Source organism: Chiloscyllium plagiosum, chromosome 1 (genome assembly GCF_004010195.1).
Source record: "Chiloscyllium plagiosum isolate BGI_BamShark_2017 chromosome 1, ASM401019v2, whole genome shotgun sequence".
Classification (NCBI taxonomy): domain Eukaryota; kingdom Metazoa; phylum Chordata; class Chondrichthyes; order Orectolobiformes; family Hemiscylliidae; genus Chiloscyllium; species Chiloscyllium plagiosum.
The window spans coordinates 35,376,377-35,388,473 of NC_057710.1; the positions used below are offsets into that span (position 1 = coordinate 35,376,377).

The following is a 12,097-nucleotide window of genomic DNA, read 5'->3' on the forward strand; positions in this document are numbered from 1 at the left end:
CAGAGAACTGAGGGGGCAGAGTCCTTGTGTATATCTAAAGCTGAGCTAGTTTTTTATGATCAGCAGGAGAATCAAGGATTATAGGGCAAGAGCAGGAAAGTGGACATGAGGAATTTTGGATCAGCCATGATCCTGTTGAATAGTGGAACAGGCTTCAGGAGCCGAATGGCCTATCCCATTCCTACTTTTATGATCTTATGATAATTACATGTTTTATTTCAGTGAAAGACCATTTGTTAAAACAAAAGAAATAAACAAAACATGATCTATCAGGCCAGATTTTAATCTTGTTTCTTCATCAATATCATCAGCTAGGATCATAACAATCATGGAAACTGAGCATATTTTTACTCTTAGTCTGTGAACTGGAATTTCATAGTTGGACACTGCTATATAATCAAAGTACTAGAAGTGTTTGCAACTTAAAAAAACAGGTGGGATTGTCTGGTATGTCACAAGAATATATTACAATAGCTTCACAAGACTATGTTGAATCTGAAGGACTGACTTTGTCACATGAGACAAAGTGGCTCTAGGAATCATTGAGTGAAAGGAAAATTGCTTGATGACAGCCCTCAGATTGGTCCAGGTATAGTTTACTCCAGATTTGTGAGTGCAGTGCAGTCAGAGACTTTCAGAGTAGGAAAGTCAAAACTATCTGTTTTTCTCCATTTCTCTCTGTGTGAATCAAAAGTCAGAAAACCTAAAGACTCTTAAAAAAGATTTTCAATGCAATGGTCCACCCAACCAACTATTGAATCAAAGATTGACTCGTACTCTGCAGACAACAGTGTGCTTTCATTGCGAAAATCAAAAGAATTGTGAGAAATAATTCTATAACCCTGTGATCTGGACTTTTGTTCTACAGAGAGCACTCCTCCTGTCTAAACGTTTCCACCGTAATAGTTGGGATTAACAGTTTTGTTTTTGCGAATGAATGTGCGTAAGCTTAGAGCATTGAAGTGGTACATTCTCTGTCATTTGTTAAAGGTTAAGTTTGTTTACAATAAATAGAGTTATGTTCCTGTTCATGATGAAACCTGATGTGAATTACTTTTGTCCAGAACAGCAGTCCATCAGGCAAGTTGGTGATCTTGGTGGTTTAATGGGATATGTACACAATGGTGACAGCTTGTGGAATAGTGAGCTTCAATTATTGGTGCACTGTTGCCAATTGAGTCATGGCAACACCAAAGTGCATTGCACATCATCTTTTGCCTGCTTCTGATAGAGGATCATTGAGGATATTTTACACAAAAATACTGTGGTAGTAGGATGACCTTCAGCTTTTTGATTGTTGTTTGTACCAACACTGTAATAGTTATAGTGGGGATATGGGTGACAGATTGGTCCTCAGTAGAGTGGGCAGGCAGCCATCTTTTTCCAAGCAATTCTTTTAATAATAAAGGTTTTGGTGTTCTAAATCATTATGTGAGTGTGCAGACTGTTGCTCATATGCAATGACTTCAATGACTGTGCGGTTTTAAATGTCTTTAATCATGGGCTCAGTAATTCAATTTATCTCCTGATTTCATTATACCACTTGACAGTGAATAAATTGAAGGCTGCACTTTCAATGAGAATTTTGGGAAAGTGACTTCGCCCTTGGTAGTTGTTTGAAAGACATAACCAGGTACATCAAAAAAAATGTTTATAGTGAGAAAAGAGGATTTTAATCTTGTCAGGTTTGGCTGTGAGTGTATCAGTTCTTTTATTTTCCCAACACTGGGGCAGAGTGAGGGCTTTCGATGTACCTTCAGCAAAAATTCTTGTGTGAAAATAAATATAACATACAAACAGATTTGACTATGGCCACTACTCAGCACTCTGATGTACCCATGATAATATTGGACTCGCTTGTTAGTCACAAATCTATCTACACTGTTTTGAAAATATTCAACGTTCTCAGGGAAGTAGTGTTCCAAAGGCCTATCACCTGCTGGGAGAAAAACAAATCTCCTAATTTCTCTCTTAAGTGAGTGACCCTTTACGTTTAAGCTATATCCCCTAGTTCTTGCCTCTCTGAGAAGGGGAAACATCCTTTCAGCTGTTACAATGTTAGTCAGGGAGAGAATTAAGGGTTACAAGGAAATGGAGTTGAGGACTATCTTTTCCTCTGTCTTTTGATCCCCTCAGGGTCTTACATGACTCAATAAGAACACCTCTCGACCTTTTAAAGTCCAATGGATGCAGACTCAACCTGTCTGATCTTTCCTCTGGTTTCTGGTTAAGTATGCAAAATGCTGCCATTGTTGTTGGTGAGTTAGCAGCTAGACTCAGCTAAAATGGGGAAAGACAACTGAAGAGGAGACCTGGATGGCAGATACAGTGAAAATGGGTGGCAGTAAATGGCAATTGAAAAGTTAAATAATGACAATGCAAAGAGAATGGATGGCAGAAGGAGAAGGTTTGAAGTTGGGAGATCTGGAATTGGTGTGTTAGCTGAAAAAAAGTGAGAGGAATCTTCTGCCATGCATTTATCTACTCACTCAACTTGTCCAAATTACACTGAAGCATCTCTGCATTCTCCTCACAGTTCACCCTTCCACCCAGCATTGTGTCTCTGCAAACCTGGAGATATTACATTTAGTTGCCTCATGTAAATCATAAATGTATTGCAAATAACTCGGGTCCAAGCACTGACTTGGGTAACTATAAGTAGGTCTTTGGCTAGATTCTTGATTCCACTGTTGACCATAATTCAGATATGATCTTGTATGGCCTGAAGGCTGTTGTCATCATGACATTTCTTACTGGGTTCATCCCAATGAATCTTTGGTGAACAATTGTCACACAATGAGACAAAATTCCTATGGATCATCCATACAACTCCTTCCACGATATGGATACCTTGCAGTTACTGCTAGTTTGCTGCCTCCAGTATTTTATCCATCTCAGTACACTACCCGCAATCCCACCTGCTTGAATTTTCCATTAATTTCTCGGCTTTTAAAATAAATTTATTGTATTTAATATGTTTTTGAAATTTGTGTGTAGTGTTCTACTATATGCTATCTTTCTACAATTTGTTCATTGATCCATTGAGTTTGAAAAATTCTTAAATAGAACCCCCTGCAGAAAGATCACAGATTCTGATTTAGATTGATAGTCAGATTCAGATTAGAATGCTAAAGACAGCAATCTATTTAGAAATAGTCGAATTTAATAGAAAATCCCTAGCGGTTATAGTTATCTGTAGGAGGAACTTGACTTAGCAAATGCAACTTGGTCTGTGTCCTGAGTTGTCTGTAAAATGTTTGCAACACCACAGTATGGAGACAAAGGAGGACTGAGCATGATGAAGAATGATTGCTAACTTGGTATTTTGGTGCATTCAGGCATTTGGTGCAAATGGGGAAAGGAGATGTTTCTTTTGGTAACCATTTTCTGCTGGTAACTGATGAATTTTCAAGAACATTAATTAGATGAGCAGGTAGGTAATTGATTTGTGAGTCTAAGATTTTATTCCTTTAACCGAGGGCAATATTTAAAGTGATCCAAGAGTGCTGTAAGCATTAGGTTACATTTATAGCTTAACTGGTTAAGCAACTTAATATAACTAGGGATAACAATGGAGTTACAAGTAGGTATTTTCCTGTTCACCTTTGCCATATATTTGTAAACTAGTTGTTTGTTTACTTAATTATTCAAGTTAAGTATGTTATTTCACACAAGAAATAAAGAACAATTGAAAAAGCTAGGTAAAACGGAGGCCATTCGACCCACTGAGGTGGTGCCAATGTTAGCCCATCTGTTACCTTGGTCTGTAATCCCATTTCTCTGTCCATTCCTGATATACTTTATAGCTTTCATTTTCAAGTACTTCTTCAAATTCCAATAAATAATGTTCTAGGTTCTGCTTCAACAGCCATTGGTAAAGAAGGCCATGTTCCTACAAATCTATTATAAATTTTAATCGGTATTTGTCCTTGTCAAGCTGAAGGAGCCTTTGCTGAAACATGAATGAAATACATTCCTATTGCATGCTCACAATGACAGCATTAAGTGATCCCTCAGTAGCTGCTGCATGGTTAAATACAGAGTAAATTTTCTTTTACTTTGCCCTAATAATTTGCATGAACCAAAATTTTCTCAAGTGCACCCCTCTTTATTTCACCAGTGTGGAGAACTGCACTGGCTAAAAAAAAGGATATATATTTGAAAAAGAATAGGAAGCTATTAGGGAAGAATGAGACAGAGGACTAACTTGGAAAATTTTCCAATGACCTAACATGGTGAACAAATGGCCTTCTTTTCTGCTATAAAGTCCTGGGATCATTACAGTCTGGGATAGAGAACTGTCGAAGAATTTGACCTAGAATATACAGGAATTAAAGATTGATTTCCTGGAAACTGCTGGGAGCAATCTGTGAGAATAAATCATGAAGAATTGTGTATTTTTTCTTCATTTCCTTTAAATGCTTCAGTTTATCTTTTGTAGAACTACTGGGAATAGAATAAATCTAGCAGTTTGTCTGGGCACGTTAGCTATAGGCAGAAGGTTATGTAGTGAGATCTCCAGTGATAGATTTGTGTGCACTGTGGGGAGTTTTGCATGGTGCATTTACAGCTGCTTTGAACTAGATTTAGTTTGCATCAAGAACAAAACTCAGCACGCAGCAGAGGACAGAAATCCGAAGCAAAGGCAGAAAATTCTTCCAGCGCTCAGCAAATCAGCTAACATTAGTGCAGAGAATGGAACAATTGTGCTTAGGGTACAGAACATTCCTTATAATTGGAAGCTATTACGGTGAACTACATCTGAAAAGGAAAACCATGTTGAGGAAAGCACAACCACACAGACAGAAGACAGGCTTAGTACAGCACATAGTTGGAGAATTTGACTGACTCCTCTTTCATTTTGTCACTAAACTGCCAACATTGAGTTGCTTTGCTTCAAATGATTGAGCTATAGTTGCTGAAAAAAACATTTATTTTGTTGACGCTTTTCATCTTGTATTTGTCAGGACAATTTTCAAGAAATATCTGTTTAAAAGAGAAAAGCCAATATTTATGACTGGAAAGTACTGATTGTTTGGCAAGTAAACTCTGACTGATAGAAGCTTTACCAACGCAGATGGTCTTATTAATGATAATTGACAGCTTATTGTTAAGCTGTAAATTTTAAACTAGGCAGGTTAACTCTGATTGGTCAGGGCATTGTCCTGAGAAATCAACCAGCTGAAGACTGACGTTTGTGTGGTGCACTGACACAAATACAATGTTTGTACATGTTGCAGGTTTCATATATCATGCTGTACACTTTACAAACTCATGAAGGGCCCTCAGGTGGTCACTCTTAGTCCTCAAAAATGCCCTGTCTACCTCAGATTACCTGGAGAGTAAGCAGATGTAGTTCGCTGTTTCAAGCAGCTATTATGCAATATGACTGTTGCTCTTCACTAAGAAATTTTGCACCTATCACACAATTTGTCATGTAGAATACAAATTTCAGTATTAGTATGATGCCAGGTATGTAGGTTGTACATCCCTAAGACTGGTGGACCATGTCAAAGAACATAGCCCTTCACGTATGTAAAGCAAAGAAATTACTAACTGTACCGATATAGCCTGTGCATGCAAAACTCACAACAGTGTCCAACATTGGATGTGGTTCTGCAGTTGGACAACATTTGTTGGATAATCCTGAATGCATGAAGAATTACATTGACAGCCAATACAGGTTTGTCAGCCAGGGTCACAGTGTGGCGCACTTGTGCACATATGAAGCTCAACACATTAATATGCTGGACCCTGTTGCTTGCATATAGAAAAAACAACATTTACATACTCTGTGCTAATTTCAATTTAACATAATAGGCATCAGCCATTTGGGAAGTGGTGACTTTTACCTAATGGAGTACAGCAATTTTCCAAATCAGTTGATGTTCATGCTATGACATGTTTTTCAAGGTTTCATTTTAAATGTGAAGCCTCGTTAAGCATAAAAAAAATTGTGTGAAATCAATTGTACATTTGTTAAGCTGTGCATCTCTGAGATTATTGCATTTGGGCAGTGGATTGGGAATAGTCAGGGAAAAAAAACATCAAGGACTTTGTTTTAAAAAGTCAGAAATACTGGAACCCCAAGATTAGAAACAGAAAGCACTAGGAATTCAGAATAAGTCACCTAGCCTCTGGGGTATTTCATAGGTGAAAACACGAGAAATGTTAACTTACCTTTTGCATTACAGGTACTGAGTGAAGTTTCTCTGAACTGATTTCCTGCTTTCAACTTGAAGTATCTTCTGGATTATGGTAGTATTTTAAAATTCCAAGACAAGGACCTTTCCTTTTGGTCCTAATTTGGTGTGGCACACACAGTACCATGACCCTGATAATCAACTCCCAACAATCATCATTAGACAAAATTAGAGAATTTTCTTTTTGCTGAATTCAAATTCCACCATCTGTCATGGCACCCAGATCTGGGATGTCTGGATTAATGGCTTGGCAGTCATAGGCACTTGGCCATTGCCTGTCTGAATGAAGCCTCTTATTGCAATGACTGCCTATAGCTTCATCATTGCGAAGATAGAAAAGTGGCAGGGTCACAATCAACTGACTAAATGTATTTTACCACCAAAACCACCACAGAAGAGGACACAGGGTTTCACTAATAGAGGAATAAAAGCTGATCTGGATGCCATATTGTGAAAAGGATATAGAGGTGGCACGGTGGCTCAGTGGTTAGCACTGCTGCCTCACAGTGCCAGGGACCCAGGTTCATTCCCGCCTCAGGCAACTGGCTTTGTGGAGTTTGCACATTCTCTCCGTGTCTGCATGGGTTTCCTCCTGGTGCTCCGGTTTCCTCCCACAATCCAAAAAAAAATGTGCAGGTTAAGGTGGATTTGCCGTGTTAAATTGCCTATAGTGTTAGGTGCATTAGTCAGGGATAAGTGGGGGAATGGGTCTGGTTGGGTTACTCTTCAAACGGTTGGTGTGGACTTGTTGGGCCAAAGGGCTTGCTTCCATACTGCAGGGAATCTAATCTCATCAGATAATGAAGAAGTTGCGAGAAAATTCCAAGCATCTGGCGATCAGAATGTTGGGAAACAATTGATCAGCATGGTGTTGCTTCTTTTCTTTAAAAAAGGAAGGCTTACATAGGGTATAAAATAAGGAAGTGATACTACATCTCTATAAATCATTGGCCAGATGACATTTAGAGAATGTGTTCAATTCTGGTCTCCTTATTTAAGGAAGGATACTAAAACCCTCGAGAAAGAGTTCAAAGGAGATTTGCTGGAATGATACCAGGAATGAGAGATCTCAGATACAAGGAAATGTGAGAGAAATAGAGCTTAATCTCTTTGGAGTACAGCAGATTAAGAAATGATTTTATTGAGATGTTCAAAACTATGAACTTGATAGGATAAAGAAGGATATTCAGTTCCCACTCATTGCTGTGTCAGTAACTAGGGGTCACAATTTGAAGATTGTTAGCAAGAGATCTAGGAGTTAGATGAGAAGAAACTTCTTTACTCAGAGAGTTGTTAGGATTCAGAATGGGCTGCCTGAGAGTGTGGTGGAGGCAGATTCTATTGGAGGTTTCAATAGAAAGCTGTTTATATATTTGAAAGGGACAAAATTGGAGGGCGATGAAGAGACGGTGGGAGAGTGGGACAAGCTGGGTAGCTCTTTCAGGAACTGGTACAGACATAATGGGCTGAATGCCTCCTTCTCTAGTGTAGAATCCTTTGATTCTATGAACTGATATACATGTACAATCAAGCTAGATGTGTCTATGAATGACCAATGTGTATCTGAACGACAGATGTGCCTCTGAATGAGTTATGATGACAGATTTAGATGGCAAGGGCTTGATCACCAGCATCTCAACTGTTTTAATATCCTATCTTTACCTTTTCTGGTGCTCTTAAACACCACGTTCAACTTCCATTCCCGACCTGCTACCTGGTATATCTTTCTTGATGCTCTCTCATTCTACAGTGCTGTTAATGTTCTGCTGTAAATTATGTAAATTACCTTTAAATAAACATATCCTGAAATTTCATCTTTGTTTTAGGCTTAAAAGAAGATGAGACAAGATTAACCACCGAGATTAACAAGAAAGCTGATAATCAAAACCATTTGTTGTCATTTTGATAAAAATAGGCTCATTATCCTGGGGTTTGAGTCTGAAAACACTTCTAACATTTCTACAAACCTGTCATAAAATGCAAACATAAAATATTGGAAAGACTCAGCAGGTCTGGTTAGATCTGATGAGAAACAGATCTAATGGGAAGAACCTTACCAGACTCTGATTAAAGTTGGGTATGGTAAAGTGATGGTGGAATCTGGTGAGATGTTTGCCCAGGAATGTTCAGCCGCTGAGATCATATTGTCTTGTGCAGTTACCCAAGTTGTATGGTGAGATTCTGACTAGGGAATGTTGAGGTCCTGATTGACAGTCATCATTGCTTGTCAAACACCTTGTTAATAGTCCAACTTGCCACTGTTTGTAATCTTGCTGAACTTCTGGGCAGCACAGTGGCCTCACAGCGCCAGAGACTTGGGTTCAATTCCTGCCTCAGGCAACTGTCTGTGTGGAGTTTGCACATTCTCCCTGTGTCTGCGTGGGTTTCCTCTGGATGCTCCGGTTTCTTCCCACAGTCCAAAAATGTGCAGGTCAGGTGAATTGGCCATGCTAAATTGCCCATAATGTTAGGTACATTAGTCAGAGGGAAATGGGTCTGGGTGGGTTGCCCTTTGGAGGGGCAGTATGGACTTGTTGAGCCGAAGGGCCTGTTTACTTAGTAAGTAATCTAATCTAATCTAATCAAAACAGCCATTGAGAAAACTTGACTTGGAAACCAGAATAGTTTTTCACAAGTTCAACTCATTGCTTGTGAGACTTTTATGTTGAACATTGCAGGACATGCTCCATTAACTTTGGTGACACACTCCCCATTTCAATGGGCATTGGTATTTGACATGTGCCAGCTGCTGTGAACCATCAAAGCACATCTTAAGTCTACTTACCGGATGCTTCTGCACTTTTATCTGGATCTCAGGCTGCACCAGCAACTAGTTCTGTGATGCTGCTCCAAAGACTCAGAAGCACAGATCTAGCTTATAGATTGGACCTGGCTGTATCTCTGGACTCTTTCCTCATCAGCATTTGCAAGTGCATGGTAAAATAGGGCTGAGTGAGCACAACTTTTCAAGGGAAGGTCATGCCTGACAAATCTGTTAGAATTCCTTAGGAGGCAACAAGCAAGTTAGACAAAGGAGAGTCAGTGGACGTGATCTATTTGGATTTCCAGAAGGCCTGTGACAAGGTGCTGTGTAGGAGGCTGCTAAGTAAGATAAGAGCCCATGGTGTTAGGAGCAAGGTACTGGCATCGATAGAGGATTCGCTGACTGGCAGAAAGCAGAGATTAGGAATAAATGGATCATTTTCAGGATGGCAGCCAGTGACTAGCAGGACTCTGCAGTGTTGGGACAGCTATTCACATTATACATTAACAATCTGGATGAAGGAACTGAGGCCAATGTTGTTAAGTTTGCAGATGACACAAAGATAGGTGGAAAGGCAGGTAGTGCTGAGGTAGTGGGGAGGCTGCAGTACGACTTGGACAGGCTAACTAAGACAGCGAAGCAAAGAATTGGCAAATGGAATACAATGTGAGAAAGTATGAGTTTAAGTACAATGGTGAAAGAAGGTGGAGACTATTTTCTAAGTAAGGAAAGGCTTCAGAAATCTAAAGCACAGAGAGACTTGGGAATTCTAGTTCAGGATTCTCATAAGGTTAACATGCAGGTTCAGTTGGCAGATAGGAAGGGAAATGTGATGTTTCAAGAGGGCTAGAATACAAGAGCAGAGATGTATTGCTGTGGCTCTGGTCAGACTGCATTTGGAATATTTTGGGCCCAATATCTAAGGAAGGATGCGCTGGCTTTGAAGGGAGTCCAGAGGAGGTTCACAAGATTGATCCTGGAAATGATGGGCATATCATTAAGGGCGGCACGGTGGCACACTGGTTAGCACTGCTGCCTCACAGCGCCAGAGACCCGGGTTCAATTCCCGCCTCAATGACTGACTGTGTGGAGTACAAGTCGCAAAGATGTGCAGGTCAGGTGAATTGGCCATGCTAAATTGCCTGTAGTGTTAGGTAAGGGGTAAATGTAGGGGTATGGGTGGGTTGCGCTTCGGCGGGTCGGTGTGGACTTGTTGGGCTGAAGGGCCTGTTTCCACACTGTAATGTAATCTAATCTAATCGTATGAGAAGTGATTGAAGACTCTGGGACTGTACTTGATGAAGTTGAGAAAGATGAAGGGTGATCTGATTGAAACATACAGAATACTAAGAGTCCCTGGATAGAGTGGGACATAGAGATGATGTTACCATGAGTAGGAGAAATTAGGACTTGAGGGCACAGCCTCAGGGTGAAGGGATGACCCTTTAGAACTGAGCTGAGGAGGAATTTCTTCAGCGAGAGGGTGGTTAACCTGCGGAACTCACTGCTGCAGAAAGCTGTGGAGGCCAAGTTGAGTGTATTTACAACAGAGGTGGTTAGGTTCTTGATTGGTAAAGGGCTCAAGGGCTATGAGGAGAAGCTAGGAGAAGGTGTTGAGAAATGTATCAACCACGATTAAATGGTGGAGAAGACTTGATGGGCCAAATAGCCTAATTCTGCTCCTATATCGAATGGTCTGATGATCTTTTGGTCATAGTGCTCACTCAGCCTGAGCCTTGTAGCAACACCACTTTGCTTTGTCTTACCTTGTGTTTTTATGCATTGACTGTGAGCTGGGGAAACCAGGTCAATATTACTTCTGGCTTGCTGTGCCGTTTAGTGCAGAAATAAAGTCAGGGAGCTTACTCATGTTGTCACCAGGCCTCAATTCACTCTTGGGGCTTAACCTTTGCTTAGGGGATCCCAGCACAGTTAGTCAACCCAGCAACCTTCAATGTCAACCCAGGCCCCTGCCCTGGGTGATCAGAGTCAGGATCATCTGCTCATAAGGGATGAGCAGCTGAATGATGTGTGGTCCACTCGGTTCTTTCTGCTCTATTGTGGGCTGTTTTGTTCCTGGAATGACAGACAGGTATTTTGGAAGATGTAAGGGGGTGGCACAGCTCTTAGTGCAGGAGGGAGGCATGTGGTGTCCTGAGTAAATGGGTCAACAGGACAGAATACGTAGAGGATTAGTACGTTGCAGTATGGGGTGTGTGAGGGTGAGTAGGCAAAGTATTTTCCCTGGGGTCGGAGAGTCCAGAACTAGAGGGCAGAGGTTTAGGGTGAGAGGAGAAAGATATAAAAGAGACCTAAGGGGCAACTTTTTCACACAGAGGATGGCACGTGTATGGCATGAGCTGCCAGAGAAAGTGGTGTAGGCTGGTACAATTGCAACATTTAAGAGGCATCTGGATGGGCATATGAATAGGAAGGGTTTGGAGGGATATGGGCCAAGTGCTGGCAGGTAGGATTAGATTGGGTTGGGATATCTGGTCGGCATGGACGGATTGGACCGAAGGGTCTGTTTCCATGCTGTACATGTCTATGACTCTATGTTGGAGACATTAGTGAGAGTGATAGAGTGTGAGCATTGGTGGGATGTGAGTGCGTAAAGGAGGTAGAGTGAGTGTGAAGAAATAAAGAGAAATGACATGAACCTACCTCCTACAGTGCTGAGCCTGGTTCAACCCAAGTTGGTACCATTAGACCAGGCTGGTATAGTGTGGGTTTATGACCTCCAGTGCTGGTCCGTCTGGCTTGTGCACCACTCCATCCAGCAGGAATTCAGGACCATGCCCATACGGGGTGAGTGTTGCGGGGTGCCGATAGTCTCCAGTCTGCCTGTCTCCTGGGGCAAATGACAAGAACCGTGCAGGGCAGTTCTGGACAGGTAGCACTTGTCCAGGTGCACAGTGGGCTTTTAGACATGGTGCCCAGGATGGCAGTGAGGGGTGAGTTGCTCAGAGAATGGTATGTAGTAAGACAAAGACTTAATATTCACCCTGAGGCAGAAATGCCAATAAATAGAATCGGTCTGGCAAGATCTGGGGGAGAAAATTCACTCAGTCTCAGAACAAGAATCACCACAACTTTAATGCGGCTTGCACTGAGCTAAGAAAACTAAAAG

General features: G+C 41.1%; 1 protein-coding gene across 1 annotated transcript in view; it reads left to right on the top strand.

Moving 5' to 3' along the window:
* Positions 1-12,097, top strand: part of dcc (DCC netrin 1 receptor) — a 1,293,953-nt gene that overhangs the window by 86,273 nt on the left and 1,195,583 nt on the right. The window lies entirely within an intron of this gene.